We start from the raw sequence: 26,568 nt of genomic DNA on the forward strand, positions 1-26,568 counted from the left end.
CCGCGATCTAACCGGAGCTAAAAGCCTTGCTTTTTGAATCACTGTGATGATGATGAAGAAGATGATGAAGACGGGCTTCCGTACGGCCGGGAAGCGGCGCGTGCGTGTGAATCCCAGCAGCAGAGACAGCAGCAGCAGCAGCAGCAGCAGCAGCAGCAGCAGCAGCAGCAGTGCAAATTCCGGGGATGTTTCTGAAATGGAGCCTGTGCACCAAAACAGCAGTTCTGCTCCTTCACGCTGTGCTTTCCATCATTTCCCCATGCGGCGAGGGGCATCTCTCTCTCTCTCTCTGTGTCTCTCTCTCTCTCTCTCTCTCTCTCTCTCCTCTCTCTCTCTCTCCCTCTCTCTCTCTCTCCCTCTCTCTCTCTCTCTCCCCCCCCCTCTCTCTCTCCCTCTCTCTCTCCCCCCCCCCCTCTCTCTCTCTCTCTCCCTCTCTCTCTCTCTGCGTCTCTTTCGCTCTCTGCTGGAAGCGTTGATAAATAAGCTCGGCCAAGATGAACTCGCACCCTCGGCCGACACCGACCGAATGCAAAGCAATGCGAAGCAAAGCAGCGTAGCCGCAGCAGCAGCAGCAGCAGCAGCAGCAGCAGCAGCGGCTACGCTGCAGAAACCCAGAATTGAGGCAAAATTACGGAAGGATCTGGAGGGAGAATCCGAACAACATCCTGTCGCGGCGTCCGTCTGCTCACCCTCCATCAGACGGCGCCGTGGAGCTCGGCTGAGGTGTGATTAGTCCACGTCAGTGGCTCTGAGACGCCACAGGGCGAGAGCGCCGCTGACGCTAAAGAGATTAGCGCAGATGCTAACTGGATGGTGTTTAACCGGCTCTGCTAAAGGCCAAAATCTGATTGGTCCACTTAAATGTGGCGTTCAGACACAGATGGTTACATCCAATCACATGACACGCCCCCCCCCCCGACTACCCCTCACCTCCGACCCCCCGATCCCACCGACTGTCCAAACACTTTGTTCTGGCCCTGAAATCAATCAGACGGAAACCAGCAGTGGTTTTAGGATGTTGTTTGTTATTGATTTAAAAAAAATAACAACCGCTCTCTCATCACATTTCAGCGGTGAAATAGTGCGTTTTCTGCTGCGCAGCCCAACCGCCGTCGTCGCTAGAAGGCCCGCGAGCTCCGAAGCGGCGGCGGCTCGTTGAAAGGCTGCAGTGTTTCCTGCGCCAGCAGCTGCACGGCGAGCCGCTTACAGTCCAGGCCCAAACGCACACGTCTTCTCCAGCTGTGACCTCTAAAAAGCCTGTTTGTTTGGACGAGGGGCGAATAATAATCTCAGCGCTTTTCCCTCGCCGGCGAAGCGTCCGAGCCGAGCGAAACCTTTTCAACCAGCCGAAGGGCTGATCTGAAGGCGGATCGATGAGGAGAAGCCCGGCAGCCGGGCCTCCCACAGTCGGCATCGATAGCAAGCTGAGGGTGAGGGAAGGAAGGGATGGAGGAAGGAAGGCGGGAACGCGGCAGGCGGCTGGGACGTTTCCACTTCAGCAGCTCCAGGACGACCAGCTGAGAAGCTTTTCTGCTCCGGGAAGAAGAAAAAAAAAAAAAAAAAATCCACTGCAGGTCCGACATTGATCGTCTCCGTGTTTGACGGCAGCCAGCGAGAGTCAAAATCAGTAAAAAGAAGAAAAAAAGAAAAAAAGAAAAAAAAAACGAACAAAACTCCCCCACCCCCCTTCTCCCCCTCCCCGAACAGCTGGACGTCATCAGATTAACAGGAGTGTTCCAGTGCAGATAAACCAGGAACTGGTGCCAAACTGGCCAGCCAGGATCAAATCAGAACCTTATTTGCCTGTGAGGCTTTTTGGCTGTGACCATGCGAGGAAAGAAACGTTGCTGGATGTAAATCAGCTTTGCGCTCATTATTATTATTTTTTTTTTCTCCTCCAGTCCTCCCAACAAAGGTCAATGGGCAGATTTAGAGTGTGGCGTACCATAAACCTTTGGCTAACGGCGCTAGCTAGCCAGCAAAAAGCTGGCGGACCTAAAACCAGGAACAGGGACGGACGCCTCTGTTGAGCCCGAGGAGCGTCCTGCTGATGGTACGTTGCAATTTATCACAGGCAACATTTACATTGTTTCTTTCAGTTCCTCCTCCACTGATGAATGCGACCGCCGACGGCGGCCAACTGGCGCTCCGCTCCGCTCCGTGCAGCCGCCACTCTGGACTCTGGACAAGCAATATTGGGAGCCTCCCAGTGGACAGACGGCATCCAGAAGTCAGTGAGTTAAGAGCCACGTTGATAATTAATTAACTCCTCATCAGTTCCTCCGCTGGGCCCCTGGGGGCAGCCGGCCAGGCACTGAGCCAAGCCGCGCTGGTGTCTGAGGGCCGAGCAGGACAGGGAAGAAGAGGAAGAAGAAGAAGAAGAAGGAAAAAAAAAGACACTCGGGAAGAGCATCGAATCCTGTTCTGGTCCACCTCCGCTGCTCCTGATTGGCTATTTTGCTGGTGTGAACGCTAAGCAGCTCTCTGTAATCCGGCCCCTAATCTCCTGCAGGCAGCGTGAACTGTGCCAAAGCGCTGTACCCCCCGCCCCCAACACACACACACACACACACACACACACCTCCTCCGCGCACGCTCTCACGTCACAGTCCACGCGCACCTGCCCTGCACACCGCGGACTGACTGACTGTCCGCCACTTGCGCGCCTTGTGCGTAAGAAAAAAAAAAAAAAAACTCCACCCGTAAGCGTTCCGCCCCGTGCGCCCACTAAACACGCACCTCGGGCACGCGCACCGAGGGCTGCGCGCGCGATCTCCTCCCTCCCTCCCTCCCTCCTTTTCCCTCACTTGCGCCGCGCGCAGGGCTCCATCCGTCCGCCGCTCCGTCGCGGTTCTGTTCTTGGCGCAGAGACTCTCCTCGGACGGACAAACCGGAATCATTTCACGCGGGAGGGGGGGGGGAACAAACTTTCCCTCATCAGCCCCGCAGCCGGAACTATTCCCCCACGCTCGTTTGTGTTTTTTTTTTTTTCTTCCGTACGTATGTGAATGAAGGCGCGAACTTGGACGTTGAGGCGAGCGGACGACAGGCGGACGGACGGAGGAGACGAGCGGCAGCAGCAGCAGCAGCAGCAGCGGCAGCAGCAGCAGCAGCAGCAGCAGCAGCGGCAGCAGCAGCAGCAGCAGCGGCAGCAGCAGCAGCGGCAGCAGGGATGAGAAGGTGTCTCTGCTCTGCCGAGCTGCAGCGCTCTCCAGAAACACCTCGGCTGGAAAACACAGGGACGAGCCCACACAGCAGCAGCAGCAGCAGCAGCAGCGCGCTGGTTATTTTTACTTGAAGGAGAGGAGGAGGAGGAGGAGGAGGAGGAAGAGGAGGTGTTGGGGAGGGAGAGGAGCTGGAGAAATGCTGTGAAGTGGGAGCTCCTCGTCGCGCTCGGAAGAGGAGCAGCAGGAGGAGGAGCAGCAGCAGCAGAAGAAGAGGTGGGAAATATCAGCAGGGCAGAGACGAGCAGGAGGATCTGCTGCAACATTTCAGACTTGTCACGGCCGCTGCCAAGGGGAGAGAGCGAGACGGTGGAGCAGCAGCAGCAGCAGCAGCAGCAGCAGCAGCAGCAGCAGGAGATGATACGGGGCGGCTGATGCAGCTGGTGTCGGGGAACTAGTGGATATTGGGCGGGGAGCGGCTGCAACGGAGAGCCGGGGAGCGTCATGGAGACCCGTCCAGTCCAGACGGTAAGACACCAGAACCGGGGGACTGCCGCACAGGGCGATTCTGGGTTGTTTGTTCCACCGGATCCGGAACCGGAACCTTCTCCGTGCTTGGAGGAGACGCGGTGTCGTCGCGGTGTTTCGGGGGCTGTCCGCGCGCTCCCGGACGGTTGCAGGTGTGCGCAAGAAACTGTGCTGGGGGATCTGCCCTGCGTGTGTGTGTGTGTGCGTGTGTGCGTGTGTGTGTGTGTGTGTGTGTGCGTGTGTGTGTGTGTGTGTGTGTGTGTGTGTGTGTGTGTGTGTGTGTGTGTGCGTGCGCGCCCACGGGTGCCTCGGTTTGCCTCGCGGTGTCACCTTTGTGCGCGAAAGGTTGCGACATGGACTTGTGGGGGGGGGGGCGAATCCGCGCGCGCCTCTACTTAATCCCGGTTGCGCCCCCGTGCGCGCGCGCGCGCGCGCCGCGCCGCGCCGATTTGCCACGGTGGGGTGCGGAACCGTGTTGCCGGATGACGGCACCGATTAAACTGACTTCCAAGTCGCTCGCGCGCTCACCTGCGCGTTTCGAACGAGCCAACCCGCACGCATGTCGCCCCCGACACGCCTCGACTCGACATGGGGTTGCGTGTGCACGCGCACGACGCGCCCGGGCGAAAGGAGACGGTGGTCGGCACGAGGCGCCGCCCTGCTGGTGGGGTTGTTTGCGGGTGTTGGGGGGGTGGGGGGGCTTCTGCACCGCTGGGGGGACTGTATCTATGGGTGTGTGTGTGTGTGTGTGTGTGTGAGAGTGAGTGAGTTAGTGTGTGTGCGTGTGCGTGCGTGTCCTTGTAGAGGTTTGTCAGCGTGTTATTCATAAAAAAACAAAACACACCGACTCCTGCATTGCAAAGTGAGTCACCAGGTGCACTCTGGGAAAAATGTCCACCACGCCTCGGTGTTTGACTCACTTAGTGTAAAACATTTTCATTTCAGCGAGTCCGATGACTGAATGGATTTTTTTTGTGTGTATTTTTTTTAATGATAACCAGGAGCGGTGTTCAAAGTGAGGTCTGGGGAACCTTTTAGAGGCCTGGAGGAGTGAATAACAACAACAACAACAACAACAACAACAACAACAACAGGATGGAAGAAATAATGTTTCAGGGATTTGACTCAGAGTGTTAACCCACCAATCACAAGTCAGCACCACAACCAGCCCAGTGTGATGTGGCGGTAGTTTGGCAGTTGGTAGTTTGTGTGGAACCGGTTGAAGACTTCCGTCCCGGAGGTTCTTGGACGTCTGATCGACGTCGATGCCGGTGACATCATCGCCGTAGCTCCGTGCGGCGATGATGTCACCTGGGGATGACTTATGAATGACATCATCACTGTGCGCAGCCCCACGGTTTGGCTCCGCCCACGTCAAAGGTCCAACGTGGTGAAAATTTCCGCCTTCGAGTACCAAAGTGACGAGTACTCCGGCGCTCCCGCCGTGATGTCACAAAGGGGGGCCGGGGGCAGGTGGGTGGCGTTCACTGACCACTTCAGCTAGGCCTTGGCTCCGCCCCCCTTTGGAGCTGGCCGCCTTTCCTCCCCTTCCAACCGCGGGTCAGTGGGCCTCGTGTCGGTCGTTGGAATGGAGGTGAAGCTGCCGCGTCGCTGCGAGGGCGGAGAAGCGCTCGCCACTCGTTCGCAGTGAGCGGAACCTCCACGCGCCGGCGCCGCTCTGCAAGGTGCGAAGCCTGGCGGGCGCCCACACGAGCGGCGCCGTGACTTTTCCCATCCGCATCACAATTAGTTTGTCGCCCATTATTAAACGAGATAATCAGCCGCGTGCAGAAGCGACGCTTCCGGCGCAACTCGCCTCGCCTCGCCTCGCCTCGCCTCGTCTCGCCGCCGTGTTGTGAAATTGATAGGCCTGCTACCGACGGCCGGGATAACCTGCCGCGGCGGCGGCGGCGGCGGCGGCGAAATGCAATCTACGGCTGCGGCAGATGGAAGGACGAGGACGGCGGCGAGAAGTAGGCCATCTTTACCTCGGGGAGTAGCCCAGCGTGCACAGATGGATGATGGGAAGTTGTTGTTTAGCGACGGAGGAGGAGGAGGAGGGGGGGGGTGGGGTGTTGGTGGGGGGGTGGGGAGGGGGAGCTTTTAAGAAACTTCACGGAGGAGCAGCATTAGCGATTGATGCCACTTGACTTTCTTTTTCCCTGAATGAAGAGGGAAAGGTTTTTTTTTTTTCCCTGAACCGCCTCTGGCGTCTCTTCGTCTTCTTCTTCTTCTTCTTCTTCTTCTTCTTCTTCTTCTTCTTCTTCTTCTTCTTCTTCTTCGTCTTCTTCTTCTTCTTCTGCTGTTGCTGCTTCCTCCCCGCGAGAAAGGGGGTGAAGCTGCTGCAGCTGCTCTGAAGGCGTCTCGGCTGGTTCCTCACCTCACCTGCAGCCAGCTCCAGGTGTTGAACGGTGGCGGTGACGCTTTGCAAGCATGAGGGGGGGGGGGAATTCAGATTGTGCACAGTGAATGAAACCATCCAGGCCAGGAGCCTCCTGACCTCTGAGTGGATGGAAACAGAGGAGCTCCAGAGGTCAAAATGACCACATGAGGGGGCTGCACTGACTCGACACCTCATTGGATCGGAAGAAGAAGTAGAAGAAAAAAAATGATATTGATGATGATGATGATGATGATGATGATGATGACGACGATGGAGATTTCGGGCTTGTTGACCCCCCCCCCCCCCCCCGCTAGTTGACGGTTTGTTTTCCGTGAAGACTTTATTCCCAAAAAGTTCTTACATTTTTTTCTTCATCTACTTTTTCTCCCGCTCGTTTTTGCTCCGGTGGTCGGGGATCAACGACGAGTTTGGGCACACCTTCAGAAAACCCCTGAAGTTTCACCGCAGTGGTCTCCAGTGGTCTCCAGTGGTCTGGAAAATTGTTCCAAAGCCGGAACACAAAAATGCCAAGAAATACATATATACGTACAGAGGAGGGCCGCCAAGCTAAGATTAGTCCACGTAATGCGTCATCCAATGCGTCATAAATTTGTCTATGTGAAAATTCAGTCGCCTTATTGTTATTGTAAATTGCTGAATGATAAAATGACACTCCAGCCGGTCCAGGGTGGTGTCGCCCGCTGTTTACATCCTGCCAGAAAACAGAGAAGAAGAACGACTTCTCGAAGCCTCTGGGCCAAAGTCTCGAATAAAGTTTAGTTTAGTTTAGAGCATTTCACAGAAAATGAAGGACGGGAATGAGTTCACAAATAATATCGAGGACAGATATCTGCAGTCGTGTTTTGAATTGCACGCTTATTTTGTTAATCGATCGTCAGCCGATGACGCAATACGTTTTTTTCGCACGGCGGAAAGTCGTGCGACAAGCTAGCTTAGCGAACGATAGTTGACTTAGGCTAAATGTTTGACTTTATGGCAGCAATTAGTCAGCAATTACAGCCCCTGTCAATACTAGTGAAGAATTGTATCACTCGTTGACTTATGACTTATCAATATAATGGTTAGTGGAAGCCCTGAAGCAGAGTCTCCCTTTCATATTCCGACACTTTTCCCACTTTCTGCCCAGCCAATCAGACTGCAGTTGAACGCGAGCTGCGGGGACCTCTCAGGCTCTGGGAAGTTTGAAGGTGGCGCTGAGTGGAAAAGCCACCTGTGGAGATGCGAACGAGTGGCCGGCGGCCACGTCAATTTTTTTTCAAGGGGGGGTGGGGGGTGGGGGGGACGTCTTTGACTGTGGAATAAATCAAAGCGGAGCTGGTGGCCGGGTCCGTTCCGGAGCTCCTGAGGCGGCCTGGGGGCGTGAACGCAGGGGACTCGAGTCGGAACATTAAAGAGTCGCTTTAGCAGCGGCTGCAGGGAAGGTTGTGATACTTCTGATGGGTGGGGTTGGGTGGGGTTGGGTTGGGGAGCACAAGTGCAACACAACACAACACGCTTCATTTTTCTGCCATTCACAGTCCGGTCCTTCCCTGTTCGTTTAATTTCTCGTTCTCATTTTTCCCTCCTCCACTCCCACTTCCCACACGAACGCTCTCATGCTGCCACTTCACTTTGCTGCCACTGCCGCTGCCGCTGCCGCTGCCGCTGCTGCTGCCGCTGCTGCTGCTGCTGCTGCTGCTGCTGCTGCTGCTGCGGCTTCACGGCCGCTCCGTTCATGGCAGTCAGCACTTACTGCCCACTTAGGCTCCTGTTGTGTTTTCTGCGGCGCACCGTCACGTTCTTAAAAGCCTCCGATTTAAAAAAAAACAAACAAAAACGAGGCCTTTTGTTTGCCGCTCGGTGGTTCGCTGTTGGTCACGTGACCAGGAAACCTTCATCCCCAGAAGTGTCAGCAGTGTTGCATGATTGTACATTGACAGCCCTTCTGCAGTGAAAGACCTCGCTAGGTGCTAGCCAGAGGCTAACAATTAGCACCTCTTACTGCTGCACCTCCCCTTGTTGTTGTTTTTTTTTGTATTTTATTGTGCAAACAGGACAATACAGTGACATGGCCTGACAGACAGACTGTGAATTCTGTGTGTCTCTGTGTGTGTGTGTATCCATTGTATTAATTGTACTATTAATATATAATAATACAAACAAAACAATTATGAGACAGAGAGGTAGTAGTATTAAAAAAAAAAAAGCGTAAAAAAAAACTTTTTGTAGGTTTTGTGGGTGCGTGGATTAAAGTTGCTCTGCAGCCCTGCAACAGATTCCAGGGTTTCTCGCACGGCCTGGTCAGGTGTAGCCACGGAAGAGGAGGCGGCAAACGCACAACTTTCTGTTGCAACTTGGCCTCGACGCGACGCGATGCGACGCGACGCGACGCCGCCGGCGTCTTGTTTTTGTTTCTTCTTCCCTCTTCTTGGCACCGGTGCAGCCAGGTGGGAGGATTTAGATCAGGGCCGTCTTAGCGAGTGGCTTTGAGCTGCAGGAAAGTAGGCTGGCTATTTATATCTGCAGCCATATGTAGGGCCTGCGTGTGGGAAACACTGGCTATAGTTCAGATATGGAACTCACTCACTCACTCACTCGCTCGCTCGCTCGCACGCCGCGGCTGACACAGCTCCGTCCACTCGGGCAGAGAAGCTGCTGCTGCAGCTGCTGCTGCTGCTGCTGCTGCTGCTGCTGCTGCTGCTGCTGCTGCTCTGCTACCACGCATTGGGACTTGTCTACCCTTCTGGTCCAAAAGGTCACTAACACGAGTGTCGTAGTCATGGCAGCGCTGCCGGCTGAGGTCCAGCAGTGGAGTTGTGTTGGACGACAAGAACATGGTTTACCCCCCCCCCCCCCCCCCCCCCCACCCCCCGTCCTCTCCTACAGGCGTGCGTAGCTACAGCTATAACCGCAGCAGGGCAGCTAATTGGCTGTGTGCAACACAGGAGGCTAATCCAGTTACAGCCCCGAGGGGCTTTCCTTCCACTCAGCGGCAACAGGTGGCGCTGTTGTCTCCTCTCGGTCCTGTTGCCGCTGTCACCTTTTACCTTCTCCGCCACAGGTCCGATCAAACTAGTAGGCAGCTAGCTAGCTGGCGGCTAATGAACTGTTAGCATGTGGTGCTAGCCGGCGTGGGTACAGAATCTATCGGGGGCGACGGAATGGGTCGGGGTCTTACGGCAATTCTATTAGGACAAACTACGTCGTGGTTGGATGGATAGATAGATAGATAGAAGATAGAATCACATTATATTCATATTATAGACAGATAGACGTAATCATATTATATATATAATAGAACAAACAAACGATATCTATCTTTCTGTCTGTCTGCGATGTAGTGAATTGTCGTAATAGAGTTTACGACTCTATTTGTAATATTTGTTCATTCGTTCTGTCTATAATATATAATATGATGTTATTCTATGTATCTATCTAGTTATTTACCTACTTAGCAATCTAGCCATCCAACCTTCTTCTTCTTCTTCTTCTTCTCCTTCTCCTTCTCCTTCTCCTTCTCCTTCTCCCCATCCCCCTGACAATTGAGGCACCCCATTCGGCGAAACTGAAATGAGTTTATCAAACATTCCCCACAATAATCTGCACCTCAGCATTGAGGAAAATTGTCCGTTCAGGGCGAAACGCGACACTGTTTTTCTGGGTGCAGACTCAGGCGCTATGTGGGAAGTCCGGCGCTGTCGGAGGTCCGGCCGGTCTGAGTTCAGTCGCCAGAGATCCAACGCTCGGCTGCAAACTTTTTTTTAAAGGGCACTTTTTTTTTTTTTTAATTGCCTCTCTGGATTCCCGCTCCGGAGCCGCTCGCCGCTCGCTTATAAATTGGGGTCGTTAAGGACCCAAAATGTCCCAATTCTGCTCTTAAAGCTGCGGCGTCCCCTTCCCAGCAGCCTCTCTGATGAATTGATGGCGGCCTCCTTTTAATCTCCAACCAGCGTGGCTCCTCTGGGCTCTCGTCCTACCGTGATTTGCTCTGTTGATGGCTTCTCTGTTGATGGCTTCCTGTCTCCGAGCTGCGGAAGGCGTGCCGTTCCCTCTCTGCCAACACTCCTCTCCACTCTTCTTTTCTTTTTGCCTTTCCTCGTTGGTCAGGCGTTTGTCTGAAGGAAACCGTGGAGGACACGAAATTGGAATGTGTTTCATCATGGAGTGCTTTGCCGTGTTCGTGCGCGCACACACACACACACACACACACACACACACACACACACACAAAAAAAACTGTAGTTGTCGTTTCTTTTGATTTCTTTCTCTTCTCTTGGCTTTTGATTGGTCTCTAACGAGCCTCACATGAACAGGACGGGCGTTTAGAAAGACGTCATCAGCGTCTAGGCCCGCGGACCGTATGTTTGACACCCCTGGTCTAGACGGAGACCTGGAGGTTTGTGAACACACGTCATACGGTGACTACAACGCTCGGTCTAGTTTTCCAAGCAGTTCTACTTCACCTCTGGGCTGACATGTATCACCCTCATGTCACGCGCCAACCATTTATTCATTTTTAAGGTGAAATGATTCAGAATGCAAAATGCAATGTTTTGCGTTCTCACGTGAGGAACCCAATATTGGTTCTCTGCGAATGGGATTTCTTTCTTTCCTTCTTTCTTTCTTTCTCCTCTTTCCTTTTAATGGACTGAAGGCAGTGTAACCCTAAAGTAAACCCTGTAAAGGGTGTCCTTTGATTTGGTGGTTCTGGTCCAAATGGAGCCTGAATGTGACTTTTGATTTTCCTGAGACACAGAGCAACGCATCAGGTGTCAATGGACTTCATCTCCTGACCCTGTTTTCATGAAAAAAAAAAAAAAAAGTGTCTGTTTCAGCGTCAGCATGCTGTATTTTATTTTATTGTATTTTCTTTTTGTCTGAAGAACTGAAAAATTCTTCTGCTGGTCAGATTCAAAACTTCAGCCTCCCTTTGTTACTTTATAAAGTCTAGGTTTTCTAGATCTAGATCGTTGGTAAGTGATGCGGCTGCAAAGGATGATGGGTAGGACAGGGAGTCCCCGCCTCCCTTCCTGGAAACCCAGCTGCCTGATGTGGATCTCATGCCTGGAACCGTCAGTTTCCAGAGTGTAAGCTTAGCGTAGTGTCGACGTCCCGCTAACTGAGACGTCGCACACACACACACACACACACACACACACACACACTCGCACGCTGCTTGCGTTCCACGCCATCACACACAAAGGGACTTTAATTGAGCTATAATAAGTCGTAAACTAGCTGCTGGCAAAGCAGCCGAGAATAGAGAGAGAGAAAAAAAAGAAAAAGAAAACAGATCAGGTGAGGGCTAAAAATAGATACAAGCGATGATGAACGTGTCGCTTCTGTGACTTTCAGGATGCTTTTCTGCGTCTCGCCGCTGAAAAGTGAAAATACTTGAGGGCAGATTCCATCCTGGTCCACCTGACGATGCAGCGAGACGTTGGTGAATCACAGCAACATCACACAGCCGTGCTGCTGCTGCTGCTGCTGCTGCTGCTGCTGCTGCTGCTATTTCCTTTTCGTATTTTTTTGTTTTTTTTTTTCCCTACCCACCGCCTTCGTTTGCTGTTCAAATAAACACAAGCCGAGGCCAAAGAGATGCAGACGTTGAATCCCTCGGCGCCGGGGGAAACAGAAAGCTCCATTTGCTGCCCGTGCGAAGAGACGAGGCGATGAGGAGAGAGTGGGGAGAAAAAAAAAAGAAGCAAAACAAACAAAAGCCACAGTTTGTTTTGAATCTGAGCCGTGGCTGGAATATCCACCGCTGATTAGTTCAAAAAGTGTCTGGGTCTTAGAGGGGGCGGCGGAGGCTCCTGTGCTTGAGAGCTCATCACTGAGAGCATCTCTCACAACTTCCTTAAAGAGTCACTTTGAATTTCAAATAAGCCCACAAGTGGCTGCGACTTTAATTCTTTTTTTTTTTTTTTTTTTTTTTTTTAATCTTGAGCTGAAAACCAAAGACGCTGTTGAGTTTTTTTTTGTTCCACTCCCTTCCCGCCGTCCCCAGTTATACACTAAGACATCCTGTCCACACGTCATGCTGTGTCATGTACAGCAGCCAAGCCAAGAGGTGGCGCTTTATACATTTGCCTCTGTTGACGGTGACGTTTGAGACAATAAAACGCTGCGTGTTTCCTCTGGGCTCTGTTCAGTCGGAGCTCTTTGGATGTGATTTAGCCTCTGATGAATGAAAAATGGAGTGATTGATTGATTGATTCAATAGCGGACGCGTCAGGACGCGTGTCCTTGCTGGACGGGGAACCACTGGACCTGTTTGCAAGCAGTTATGCTGTAAATGAAATGGAAAAGAAGAAGGGAGGAGCTTCCAGAGTGGAGCTTCCCTCCCTGCGAACGCAGCTCTGAATAATCAGCCCGCCAGAGCCGCCCCGGACCTGAGATGAGCTCTGCTTTGTCCCCCTGAAAAGCCAAATTATCCCGGGAAAAAAACCCGGCTCCGCTCCCTCCGCTCCCTCCGCTCCCTCCGCTCGGCTAAATTGCTTCTCATCTTCACCGCCAGCGGCCGTCTCGGGGACGGAGAGCCCGGCCTAAAACACTCTCCGTCTTCTCAAGCGCCACCCGCCGGGGTTCCTGCCTGCTTGTTTTCAGGGCTTTTATTTTGGTGAGTGCGTGTCGGAGCGCGTCGGCGAGATTGCCCTTCACACTGCGCCGAGCCTGTTGGAGTGTTTTAGCCGCTGGCCGGAGGAGGGAACGGGAAAAAAAGACGAAGCCGAAATTGGAATTTTTCATTTCCACATCTGCATCCGCAGGAAGAGTCACTCTCCCACTCACAGTCGCAGGGCTGATCTGATTGGTCCATTTCTACCCTGTCTCTGTGAGAGAAAAAAAGAAAAAATGCTCCTCAAGGCGACTCTGACCTCAGAGTTCACGGCCCTGCAGGACCATTTAGTGATTCCCCCCCCACAAAGCAGCTGGTGACAGCTGCCTCCTGTTTTTATTTTTTTGTCATCTGTGAAAAGACGCTGTCAGATCGGATCTTATCACGGCGGCTCGGCGCTGCCGCGGAGGGATGTTTACTGATCTCTTCCTCTTTCTCTCCCTCCTCCAGACTGACAGTCAACTCATTTTTTTGAGTGCTGGGTTTTCAGGAGGATTTAGCGGGAGACATTTTTTTTTTTTTCCCCTCCCCTCCATCCGGGCCGGAGATGACATGCTGACATCAAAGTGTCGCTGGGAGGATGTTTAGTCATTGTAAAACTAGTCCAACACACACACACACACACACACACACACACACACACACACACACACACACGCACACACACACGCACACACACACGCACTTTTTGTGAAAGAAAATCGTTTTTTCCTGTTCCTGGACTGATGAAAGTGTGTGAGCTCTCTCTCTCTCTCTCTCTCTCTCTCTCTCTCTCTCTCTCTCTCTCCTGAGCAACAATGACTGAGCAGATAGCATTGAAAGATCTACTGGCAGTACCTGGGCTGGACCTGGTGCACGGAAAATGAGAAATAATGTGGGGAAAGTCTGGAAAAAACCTCCCAAACATCAACAGAGTGAGAGCTCTGCTCCTCTCCCCCCCCCCTCCTGTTCCTCCTCCTCCTTCTTCTTCTTTGTGATCTACAGCTGTCGCACTCTTTGCAATTCAGGGCTAAAAGTGTCTCTGCTGAGGATGCTGACAAGATGGAGGAGTCGAACCTTAGAAGGCCTTGCTCAGTGACTTCAGCGGAACCTCTGAGTGATGCTGAGTGAGAGCAGAGGGCAGTCGGGGGGTCTGGAAAAAAAGAGACTGAGTTTAGCGACGAATGCGTGCCGGATGAGCTCCCAGCTGCTGCTGCTTTTTTTTTTTGTTTGCCCGTCCTTCTGAAGGAAATGTCAGCCAAGATCGTCGGCGGAACGCGGGACATTTAAACGGGGAGTCAAAGTGATTAGCAGGCCAAACACTGCTCCGGGAGGAGGAGACGGAGACAGTTTGAAGGTTTTCCTGCCGCTTAATAAAGTCGTCGGCGCCGCTGTGCTGACAAGTCCGGAGCCGGAGCGGAATAATAAGCGGAGGGACGAGCGGAGCTGCGCAGACACACAGCGTCCTCTGTTCCTGTCGCCTGAATCGGGAGCTGTGCTGCTCCGGCTGCTGCTCACGTGGCTCGGCAGCTCCTGGCGAGGCCACAGAGAGAGACTTCTGGTTGGTTGAAACCTCAAATTAAAATGAAAAAAAAAAAAAAAAGCCGCAAGAGCCTCGTTTTGCTTCACGCTTTAGAAACAATGCAAAAAATGCAAGACTTTGACGTTCCGCTGGGGAACTTGTTGCTCCCTCGTACCTGGGACACCTCGTCAGGCCGCTGTGTGTGGCTCCTCCCCTCGGGTGGCGGACGGGGGTCCGGGGTGCGGCTCCTGGCAAGCGGGCCGATGATGGCGGACGAACGGCGGGAACGTCCAATCAGAGCGGCCGAGCCGTTCTGCCTGATTAAACGCAGCCCTGGCGACCACTTGGGGCTATTTTTTGATGTTTCAGAGCGTTTCAAATGGGGGGGGGGAAGCGTCCGCCGCTGAAATTCTTTATTACGCTGCCTCGGAGGTATTTCAGCGCTGCGTGACACCGCCGCTGCAGGGCTCAGCACTCAGCAAAAGCCGCAGATGAGAAATGGACCCCTTGTTCCGCCGGGGTGAGGGGAATTTATTTTTATTTCTTTATTTTTTCTTCGTTCCCCTCCAGGTTCTCTTATTAAAACGCTGCGCCTGAAGGTCAGCGGGGTCGTTGGCTGCTCACTGGCTACGTCCTCTCAAACGGAGCGGTGGAGTTTAAGCAGGCGGGGGGGGGCGGCCGCCGGGCAGGTCGACCGAGCGGCCTCCTGCTTCCGTGGCATGATGGGAAATGTGGTCGCAGCAGGAGCACAATATTGCGGCCAAGTGTCACCTTTTTTCGTTGTTGTCGTCGTTGTCGCTTAAGCTCGTCCAAAGTTTCTTTGCTCGTCTTCCGTCTGAGAAACGGACGAAGAACACGTTGATGATGTTAAAGTGTGGTGAGGTGCGTGAATGGACGCATGAGACGGCCACTTCCTGGAAGGCTCTTTGGTCTGCATGGCGCTCGCTTTCTCTGAGTTGTTGGAGGGATGTGTGTGTAGTCGCCGTCTGAGCAATGAGCAAGTTAAGGCCTTTTTTTTTTATTATTATTTTAGCTCTTGGTGTTTGTTGAAATCTGCTCAAGAAGCAGAAAGGAGAGGAGCAGAAATCTAAAACGGCATCAACGATATCTTCGCCCGCCTGCGTCTTTTCATTCAGCTTCACATATTCTGCATTTTTTTTTTTGTGCGCATTTGCCTCTTAGGGCGAGTGCGTTTCTGTCTGCTCGTAGGCTGCACAAAACGCTCTTCCTCCTCCTCCTCCTCCTCCTCCTCCTCCTCCGCCGCTCCTGCAGCGTGTCGCCGCCGTAGCGTACGGCAGAGTAGTGTCATCCGTCTTCATCCTCTTCCCTCTCTTTATTTTTTTATTTCCCAGCATCTTACCAGGGCGTCCAATCGGCTGCCGGCGTGCGCCGCCTGGATGTAGGCTGTGATAAATAATAGAGAGCGCTGCGCTTTGGGAGAACATGTGCCACAAAAGGGAAGAAGAAGAAGAAGAAGAAGAAGAAGAAGAAGAAGAAGAAGAGGAAAAAAAACAAAACAATGACGGCGGCGTTAACACGAGGCCGCGGTGGGAGGGGGGAGGGGCTTAGCCCCGACAACCTCCCGCTCTCTGAGAGCTCTTCGTGGTTTTTCCACCGCTGTGCCTTCTGCTGCTAACGCCGCAACAAAGAAAAGGTCAAGGGCCCAAATGACAACAACAGCAGCAAAACAGTGAAATCTGGACGGAGGTGCGACGCGAACTCCACGTGCAGAATCCAAACTATTTTTAGCAAGCGGGTCAAGATTTCTGGGAAGCGACGAAGCCACAGAGTTGTTGTTTTTTTGTTGCGTGCATTCTTTGAAGTTTTGATTTTTTTTTTTTGTGCCACATTAGGAAAAAAAAACAAAAACCTAGCGACCCAATTTTCATGCCGTTGACCTCAGGATTGTACATCCTGCCGGGACCTGCAGCACGTGTCAGTGCGCTAGTGGCGGTGCTCAGGTGTTAGCGGTTAGCAGCACTCAGCTGGCCGGGGTCAGCCTCGTCATTTCTTTGTTTTATTTATTTATTTTTTAGATTTAATGTTATACTGTTACAGTGTGACGAGGGGATCAGACGCAGCTCCTCAGACCTGGGGCGGACCCTCGTGATGATGTCATCAGAGTCATCTTGGGTTTGGATCCTCTGTGTTTTCAGCTTTACAGCTGTAGCTCTTTTGTTCCCTCTGTGTTTTATTTATTTATTTATTTATTTATTTATTTATTTTTTACATCTGCAGCCGGTTGGAATCCTACTAGCGGAAAACACTCCTCAGTGCGCTTCAGTGTGACGGTCGCTGTCCAGGGTCCTGAAAATGGTTGGAAACGATTTCTCTGTATTTGTCCAGTCACATTTGCCGCGTCGCATAACGCCACTAATGCTGACAGTGCAGCGCAGGTTTTCTCTACAGAATCTGACAGGCAATTCTTCTTTGCGGACAGAGATGCCAACGGTTCGAGAGCTTGTCTCAAGTTGTGGGTGGGGGGGGGGAGTGAAGCTGCGGTGCTTGAGAGATTATTAGCACGGACGCTAACAGACTGCTGTGAGCTGCTTTTTTTTTTTTTTTAACTTAAAATAATAAGAAGGGCCAGACTGCAGGCTCCTGTTGGGATGTTTCTTCAGACTGCTGCCAGTCACTGTGGAAGTCGGCCACTTTCCAACAATATGGACGACCTTTAAACCCGTCTACAACTTTTAAAAAGAAGAACAAACTCCAAGCGATGAAAACGCTTTCGCAAAAAACAAAAACCTCGATGAACCCTGCGTGCAAAGCAGCTGCCGTGCCAGGGCAGCATATTTCCCCTTCACGTTTCCACAAAGCGGCTGCTGCAAAGCGGCTGAATTCGGGCGTGAATTCCCGCACGTGTCAGCTGTTTTCGAGGCGTCCCAGTCCGGGCGGCGAGACGAGCAGCTTCGCAGAACAGATGGATGTTTTCCGGGAGGAGGAGGAGGAGGAGGAGGAGGAGGGAAAGAAGGAGAAGGAGGCCGCGGCCTCCTGCGGCGAGACGCAGCGCAGCCTCATCAGCCTGCGGCCGCCGCGGGACAGTTAGCATAATTAGCCCCGTGAAGGTAAACGCCGTCGGCGGCGGCGGTGGCGTTAAATCAACCCTGAATAGACGCCGCACACACGCGGAGCCGCAGACGGCGAGCGAGCGCGAGGCCACGTGGAATAATAAGTCGAGCCGGGGAAACGAAAGGAATCCGAAGTTTGTTTGTATTTATTTCTTTTTTTTTCCGTTTTGTTTCCTCAACTTTGGGCTCTCTGGTTTCATCACCGCCGGCTTTTTTTTATGAGCACCTAGCAGCAATATTTCAGATTTTACGCCCGGATCCAAGTGTGAAATATGGAATGTAATTGAAGTAAATCGGCCCTTTCGGCACCGTTAGAAAAGCGTAAAATAATAATAATAAAGAAAATTGTAGCACATTCCGTTTGAATGAACTCCACGTCTGGTTGTAGTTCAGTTTTAGTGCCTTCTGTCAAAAGCAGATTTCCTCCTCATTAAAATAACACGTGGAAATAAAAGACAAACTTTTTTTCTTTTCCCGGTAAATCGTCTTCTAAAGGGAGCAGCGTCTGCAGCAGGGGGCGGGGCCATGGTTCCAAAGTCGCGTGATTGGCTGAATTTGGCGGACTGCTCCTTTAAAGAGCAATTCTTTTCTTTTAACTACAAAGGGGGCGTGTGTCTTTCCATGACAGCCAATCAGGGAGAAGCGAGTTATGTCGGCGCGTCCGTAGCACGCTGACCTTTTTTTTTTTTCTCTTTTTCTTTCCGTCTTTCTTCAATTTCCTCCGACTGCATCGGAACTTTGAGCTCACTGGACTTTAATACACCTAAAGATTCATGAGGGCAAGCGCCAGTAAAGGGCAACCCTCCCCAAATTTAATCCCGCTGCTGTGTAAATGTCACGGCCACGGCCGCGAGGCCGCCGGCCCGAGAAACACCGGCGAGTGGAAAGTGAGAAAATGCCCCGGCGGCTCCAGAGGAGGAAACTTTGATTTATTCCATCCTGGAGCTTTCTGCAAACCCGTTGCAGGCTCCGCCCTCCTCCTGCTGTCTGACTGGCTGATTGGCCGACCGGTCGGAGTCTTTCTCTGCACGACAGGACGCGCGGGCACCCGAGCCTGAAATTATATTTGATATCCGTCAATCGTCAAGATTATAATCCAACTTCAATTTAGCTGATAGCCTCGCCAGGCGGCAGGACTTCTGAGGCTCGAGAGCGGCCAATCGGCGTCCTCCTCCTGGGTAGAGGAGGCGGAGCTACAGCCCAACTTGAAGGCTCGAACGCGCACCTCTTTAGTCAAACCCCGCCCACAACAAAAAGGTTGCCACTTGGACCAATAGGAAGCCTCCTTCCAACCCCCCCCAGCAGCAGAGGAGGAGCGTGATTGGACGGTTTTGAACTAAAGAGTTCCCTCCCGGTTCTCCTGTCTGGTTGAAATCCCATCGTTTGTCTTTCATTCACTTTGGGTCCAACAATATGTGGAATAATTGGATGGACGGACTGAAGCTCCTGGTCTGTGCGTGTGCGTGTGTGTGTGTGTGTGTGTGTGTGTGTGTGTGTGTGTGTGTAAGAGAGAGAGAGAGAGAGACAGCGGGAGCTGAGGAAACAGATGGCGTTTGTGTGGGCGGAGCCTAATAATCTCCACCGAGCGAGACGTGAGAGTGAGAGAGAGAATAAAATAGGTTTGTCGATAAGAATCATATTCATCCAGTGGAAACAATTCATCTGAGCTCTCGCTGATATTTGAGTGCCGGTGGGGGGGGGGGGGGGGTGCTCCTCTGGAAGAGTTGTTTGTATTCATAGCAGCTGAGTTGATACCGTGGCTAGAACACAGGAGGTCAAAGGTCGCTGCTCGGCATCCTGCCTGCTGAGCGCACTTGGTGATGCCGTGACCTCCGACCCCCCGGGGGGGGTGGGGGGGGGGAGGTCAAGCGGGCGGGACGAACTTTGCCGATAGGAAACACGCAAGTCGTGATCCAGCGATCCAGCACTTTGTTCATGCATTTAGAGAAAGAAAGGAAAGAAACACAAACATTTAGTCACGATCATTTATGCCATTTATTGCGATAACGATAAAAGTGACGATAAAAAAATAGAAAACAATTCAATTCCATCTTTTGGGATTTTTTTCCTGAAACCACACATTTTCACAACCGCCCCCCCCCCCCCCCCCAAAAAAAAACGCGTTTATACAAAGCCATATTAAAACCATGTAGTACCTATGCCAGGCCTGGTGTGGCGCTGCAGGTTTACTCCCTGAAGCGAGCGGCTGTTTAAGGAAGCAGCAGCTCGCTAACAGCAAGCGGCACGGAGGAGAACAGAAGGAAAGAGCGCTGGTGAAAAGAAGGCGTGGAGCGCGGTGGCTGTGCTGTCAGACACCCCCCCCCCCCTCCCCCCCGTGCTCGTTATCGTGCGACGCGCGAGCTGCCGGCTGCCAGCAGCAGGTGCGTTGTAAATCACGTCACCAACAGGAGTTTGTCGTTGTTACCGCGAGGTGAAATATTCTCAAGTTTTTTTCTCCCCCCCCTTCCCATCAATGTGATACTGACGACTGGACAAATCAGGCGCTTCCTCCCGCACCACTCTCTCCCGACCGGCTGGGAGCGTATGGTGGGCGGGGCTCGGCCGGCTCGTCCCGCACGCGACAGATTGGATCGCAGCTCCTGGAAATATTTGCCGTGCCAATATGTTTTTTTTATTTTTTCTCTTTCTCTGGCGCCTGGCAGGCGGCGAAGAAAGGAAGAAAACACACACACACACACTGGTAAGGGGATGCGTGTGCGTGTGTGTGTGTGTGTGTGTGTGTGGGGTAGGTAGAAAATATCTCTGTTGCGTCCCCGGCGGCGCTTCATTAATTTTACAAACCAGTCCGGTACCGTCGAGGCTCTCGGTCGTGTCACAGTGACGCACGCACACACACGCACATGTATGCACGTGAGGCTGCAATGTTTGTGAGGTTGACAATATATGTATATATATATGTGTGTATATATATTTATATATATATATATATATATATATATATATATATATATATATATATATATATATATATATATATATATATATGTATATATATATATATATATATATATATATATATATATATATATATATATATATATGCACCAGGGCGGCCCCCTGCTGACAGTGTCTTCAGACTCCGCTGCCCAGCGACTCTCTGGCTGCCTCGGGCTTTTTCCTCGAGAGCAGAAAGAGCCCGAGGACGAGGCAGCTGCCGGGCCCTGGCGCTAACAGGCGCTAACAGACGCTAACAGACGGCAACGTGGAGGGCGAAGTACCTCCTGAGGCCGGGGTCAGAGGTCAAGGTTCGGCAGGAACGGGGGCAGCGCTGTCTGTTGCTGTGTTGTTCAGTTCACCTTTTAATTTGAGGCTTTGCGGGGGGGTGGGGCGACTCGTCTCGAATGGAACCCCCCACCCCCCCCGAAAACTCTACAAACAGAGTGTTTGGAGGGAGACAAAGAAGGACGAGTGTGTCCGTCCTGGGTGCGCCCTGGAAGCGCTCGCTGCCGCCGGTGACGGACCGAGGCCCCTGAAGCCCGGAGCCGAAGCCGGCCGGCGACGCCCTCTGACCTCGGAGGGTGGGGGGCGGGGGGGCGGGGGGTGGGGAGAAACCCACCAGAGAGTCAGAGAGTCGCTGACCTCCAAATCCCACGGCCGCCCCTCCGTAAGAGGCTTTGCTGCAGACCCCAGGCGGCTGAACAGGGATAATTTAATGAAACATTAGACGAGAGGCCCTCCCGCAGTCTGTTAACAAATTGCCCCTTTCTCCCCCCCCATTCCCCCCCCCCCTTTTTTTTTTCCCCCCTTTTTCTCCCGGAAAGCCAAGCTTGGCTGCCGTTTCGCCGCCTGAAGGAAAAGATGAGTGGAAATGGCCAGAATGTGGAGAGACAGTGTGAAAAGTGATGCAACTGAAAAGAATATGCATAGCACACACACACACACACACACACACACACACACACACACACACACACACACACACACATACACACACACACATATGCACACACAGAGTGGCGGAAGGTTGTTGGTGTTCCGCCCAAAAGGAGGCGGAAGGTTCACTCTGCGCCGCCGCCGCCGCCGCCCATGAACTTGAACAGGTGGCTTCTGGGTCATGGGCGCGGTGCCACCGTGTCAGCGGCCTCACCGGGGGGGCGACCCAGGTCTTCTCACTCCTGGTTGTTTCTTTCGTGGAAGCGGCGAGAAGCTTCACCCCCGGTAGCCTCGCCATCGCCTCGCCGTAGCTCCTAAGCTGCGGATTTAGAGGCGTCCGCGCGGCAAAGCCCCGAATTAGCTTAACGAGCAGAGCCGGGGACACATGACCGGCCGCTCACGTGGGAGTGAAAGTCAGCCACAGCACAGCGGCCGCGCCCCCCCCCCCCCCGGAGCCGCCGCTGAGAGGGTAGCGTGGCTGCGTTAGCGTGGCTGCGTTAGCGTGGCTGCGTTGTCGCTTCCCGCCCAAAGTGCACGGCTGTAAATCATACATGTCGGCTAATGGGACGAGGGCGAGGCCTCAATTAGTGAGTGAGTGAGGCGGTGAGTGGCGGCGCAGCGGTGAGCGTGCGTGTTCGCCGCTGGCAGGCAGGCAGGCAGGCAGGCGACACGCAGCGAAACAATGTCAGGCTTTATTATTTCACCGGCTTCGCTTTTACCCCATATATACTTAATAATTAGCTTTTTTTTTGCGGGGGGGGGACTGACACACTTCCTCCCCCGTTGCGACGATGAGAAATTCATTTTTTGTCATTTTTTTTTTTTTTTTTCAATCTGCAGAACTTCCTCATTATCAAACCAGCGCACCAGTGTTTGTTTACCACTGACATCTGACATTCATTAGCAAATGAATGTCAGATATTTTTTTCAGTTTTCACTTTTGATTTTTTAATGTACATTTTCTTTCAGCTCTGACCTTGGAGAGAGAGAGAGAGAGAGAGAGAGACACCGTACATCATAGAGGGCAGTGTGTTGGAAGTGCTGGATCTCTTGAACGAGGTCGTTGGGATTTTTGCATTTTTGTGGGAAACTTGAAAACCGGGCATTGTTTCCAATTTGAACGCTCAACTGGAACGCAACGGCGAAACTTTTCTCTCCCAACTGAGTGGATAATCCGTAATCTGTGACCGACCCAGAGTTCCTCGTCGTCTCCGCTGGCGTCGCTCCGAGTCCCAGCAGCAGTTTCTGTGTTTTCCGAGCGGCTTTCCCGCTGCTGCTGCTGCTGCTGCTGCTGTTGCTGCTGTTGCTGTTGCTGCTACTGCTGTTGCTGCTGCTGCTGTTGCTGTTGCTGCTACTGCTGTTGCTGCTGTTGCTGCCGCTGCTGCTGCTGCTGTTGCTGCTGCTGCTGTTGCTGTTGCTGCTACTGCTGTTGCTGCTGCTGCTGCTGCTGTTGCTGCTGTTGCTGTTGTTGTTGCTGCTGCTGTTGCTGTTGCTGCTGCTGCTGTTGCTGCTACTGCTGCTGCTGCTGCTGCTACTGCTGTTGCTGCTGCTGCTGCTGCTGCTGTTGCTGCTGCTGCTACTGTTACTGCTGCTGCTGCTGCTGCTACTGCTGTTGCTGCTGCTGCTGCTGCTGCTGCTGCTGCTGTTGCTGCTGTTGCTGCTGCTGCTGCTGCTACTGCTGCTGCTGCTGCTACTGCTGTTGCTGCTGCTGCTGCTGTTGCTGCTGTTGCTGCTGCTGCTGCTGCTACTGCTGCTGCTGCTGCTACTGCTGTTGTTGCTGCTGCTGCTGCTACTGCTGTTGCTGCTGCTGCTGCTGCTGCTGCTGCTGCTGTTGCTGCTGTTGCTGCTGCTGCTGCTGCTACTGTTACTGCTGCTGCTGCTGCTGCTGCTACTGCTGTTGCTGCTGCTGCTGCTGCTGCTGCTGCTGCTGTTGCTGCTGCTGCTGCTGCTGCTGCTACTGCTGTTGCTGCTGCTGCTGCTGCCGCTGCTGTTGCTACTGCTGCTGCTGCTACTGCTGTTGCTGCTGCTGCTGCTGCTGCCGCTGCCGCTGCTACTGCTGCTGCCGCTGCCGCTGCCGCTGCTGCTACTGCTCTGCTGCTGCGGCCGCTGCTGCTGCTGCCGCTGCTGCTGCTGCTGCTGCTGCTGCTGCTGCTGCTGTTGCTGCTGTTGCTGCTGCTAAACACGAAGCAACATGCTAGGGATGAGCGATCTTTCTTTCTGCTCTCTGTGGCGCTGATGTTTTTAGCGAGGTGCTAAACACGTTTTTTTTTTTCAGTGCGAAAATGTGCAGTTTCAAAATAAAATCCAAAAGGATGGAGTTGAATTGTTTCATATTTTTTATCGTCACTTTTATCGCAATAAATGCCAGACATTTATCATGATAAATTTTTAGTCCTTATCGCCACTTCCCCTACAACATACCTGTGTGTTTGGTCGTCGTCCTGCTGGTGGAAGTCGGATTTCGCGGGCCGACGGTCAAAGCGGCTGCCGACGGCAAACTGACGGCTCATAAAATCGCAACATTTTTCAGAATTCTCGAGAGGCTACGACAATATTCCGCCTCCATCGCCATGAAGCGACTCGGTGGGAGGAGCACCGGGAGGCTGATTGGGCCGTTTGGCGCCGCCCCGATGCGAGATCGTAACCGCTGAATCACCCCAGATGTGTGTGAGTGGCGTGCCAGCGAGTGTGCAGCGACTCTCTGAGTTGCTCCCGACACTCCTCCTGTACGGAAGGAAGACTTTTTTTTTTTTTTTTTTACGACGGGGGCTTTTTATCTCGTAGCGCTCCAGAAGTCGAGTCACCTGCCAAGAAAAGTAATAATACAAAAAAAAAAAAAAATTACTTGGAAAAAAACCAAACAAAAAAATCTTGCAGTCAGAAGGGAGGGGAAAAAAAAAATCCATTAACACATGACAGAGCGGCGCTGGGAGCGGCGCAATCTGGCGGCGTGCACGACCTAAACAGGCGCCGAGTCCCGAGTCGCAGGACACGGAAATCACATTAGAGGCACTGCAACCTTTGATCACCAGAAACCCCCCCACCCCCACCCCCCCAGGTTTAAACAAATTAAACAAAATATGATAAAAAGAAGCTCGGCGAGCAGGTATTGAAGGTGTGTGTGTGTGTGTGTGAGTGTGTGTGTCTGGACAGCTGAGTCGGATCCGTGTGTGATTGGTGTTGATGATGATGATGATGATGATGATGATGATGATGATCCGTCCATCATCCAGCCACCAACAAAAAAAGTGTGTTTCAAAACCACACATCTCCGGTCCTGATACAGGGGTGGAAGAAAGTTTTCGGACACCTCGTGCGCCTGTGCTGCATTGTGCTGCTGTGAGAATCAAAGCCCCGGGTGTGCCACTGCCGCCGCCAACACGACTGGGACCTGTCAGGTTTTAAGGGTGTCTGAGAACTTTTCTTCTCAGCGCAGGGCAGGGTGTTTCCAGCGCTGACGTTCCAAGCACGCTACACGGTGGCGTGTGGGATGAGGCGTTGCTGACGTCGCGTGGCTGAGGCGCGGGTCACAAAAACTTCTCAGAGAGAAGAAAGACACAGTACATCGGCCTCGACTTTGTGCTGTCGCCAGGCGGACGGTGGTGAACTCCTCTTCCTATTTCCCCCCCCCCCCCCCCCCCCCTGCGACAGTGACGGTCTACCCTCCCCCCCGCTTCGGCGGCCGCTGCGTCAGTACATCACAGTTTCAGCTCGGCCCGTCAGATTCCCTCAGGGTTGCAGAAGACCAGGCAGTATGGCGTGTGAACAACGCCATCTCCAACTGCACCGGTCTTCTGAAACGCTTCTTTTGCTTTCTCTCTCTCTCTCTCTCTCTCCCCCCCTGTCTCTCTCTCTCTCTCTCTCTCTCTCTCTCTCTCTCCCTCTCTCTCTCCCCCCCCCCCCGTCTCTCTCTCTCTCTCTCTCTCTCTCTCTCTCCCTCCCACTCTCCATCTCTCCCTCTCTCTCGCTCTCTCTCTCTCTCTCTCTCCCTCTCCCTCTCTCTCTCCCTCTCTCCCCCCCCCCCCCCCCCATTAATTAATAAATTAATTAATTTTATTTCTTTTTGCAACTTTCTCTGTCCCGGCACGGTGGTGGGGAAGAGACGGCAGCAGTTGCACCGACCCGCCTCCGGGGGCAACGCTGCGGCAGGCCGAGCCAGCTCCTCCTTGTTGCTAATGGATCTGCAGAACCCCCCCCCCTGCGATGAGGCGGCTGATGTGTTTATTCGCCACCCCAGGTGTCGGCCGGCGGGAGAACACAATCTTAAGTTCCTTCGATGCAGGAAACAAAAAACAAAAAACAAAAAAACAAACAAACAGAATGAGCTCCCCCCCCCCCCCCCCCCCACACACACACACACCCCCCCACCCGCTGTCAAGAGACCGAGTCTTGACCCCGCCATCGTCGCGGCCCCCTGGTGGCAGGAAGAGTATAGAAAATATATGAGCCAGAGAGCAGGAGTACGAGGAAACATGGAAATGAGGAATGCGGCATTTTGTTGGTTTTCTTTTTTGTTTTTCTTCTTTTTCATACATCTCATGTTTGCCATATTTGGTGAGGCCACACCCATTTGCAGCTCAAGAACCCCCGTCATCTTTGGAGCTCATGGTGTGTTTCCAGTGTATGCTAGGGTGAACTGTTTGGGATCCAGTCAGTATTGGTCACAAAGCTGATGAATTGTGTGTTTTTGTGTTGTTTGCAATTGTGATAAAAAAAAAAGAAAAAAAGAAAAGAAAATAAATGTATTCCTGATAGCTCAAGCCCCTCCCATTTGCAGGCCCCGCCCCTCCCATTTTTGAACTTCAGTCAGGGTGCGCTGGGCCACGGCTCGCAGTTCAGGGTTTGAGCCGTGAAGCTTGAAGCAGAAGCTGCTCATCTCGTGGCTCTTTGCCCCCCCCGCCCCCCACTGAGAGTCACTGGAGGTCCAGATGTCCCTCCTTCCTTGCTGACGCCTCAGCGTGTCAGACTGTGACCGGTCAGGAAGCTTTTCTTTTGAAGGGGGAAGAGTCAGCGCTGTGTGCAGGCTGCAGCTGTGGCAGCGACAGGAAGCTGCTGCTACGCTGCTCTGGAAAGCCGTGTGTTGTTGTTCTTGTCTGTGACGACGGAGCTCTGTAGCAGGGGTGTTTTTGTCTTTTGATTCTTTTTTGATCGTTTTTCTTCTTCGCGGCCAATTTTCACTTTCGCTGTAGGCGCCGCTGCGTGGAAACAGTCGGCGGACTCGGCTGCAGTCAGGTGTTAGCGACTTTTTCCGCGAGAATTCGCACTTTTTTTCCTTCTCCCCTGCGCTCCTGGAGGAGACGTGTGACTGACGCCACGAACCGGCTGCTCCGCTCCGGACCGACTGACTGACTGACTGACTGACTGACTGACTGATGAATAAGTGATGAGGCGGGCGGCATCACGTTTCCGCG

General features: G+C 52.8%; 1 long non-coding RNA gene across 2 annotated transcripts in view; it reads left to right on the forward strand.

Moving 5' to 3' along the window:
* Window positions 1–3,352: 3,352 nt before the first annotated feature.
* LOC142903212 (uncharacterized) overlaps window positions 3,353–26,568 on the forward strand; it is a 46,663-nt gene continuing 23,447 nt past the window's right edge. For both annotated transcript variants that reach the window (XR_012929211.1, XR_012929212.1), the window contains exon 1: window positions 3,353–3,692. This is a non-coding gene — a long non-coding RNA (uncharacterized LOC142903212). The remainder of the gene's footprint in view (window positions 3,693–26,568) is intronic.

Source organism: Nelusetta ayraudi, unplaced genomic scaffold, assembly GCF_046127955.1.
Source record: "Nelusetta ayraudi isolate G7.1 ecotype Tasmania unplaced genomic scaffold, CSIRO-AGI_Nayr_v1 ptg000108l, whole genome shotgun sequence".
NCBI classification, from domain to species: Eukaryota; Metazoa; Chordata; class Actinopteri; order Tetraodontiformes; family Monacanthidae; genus Nelusetta; species Nelusetta ayraudi.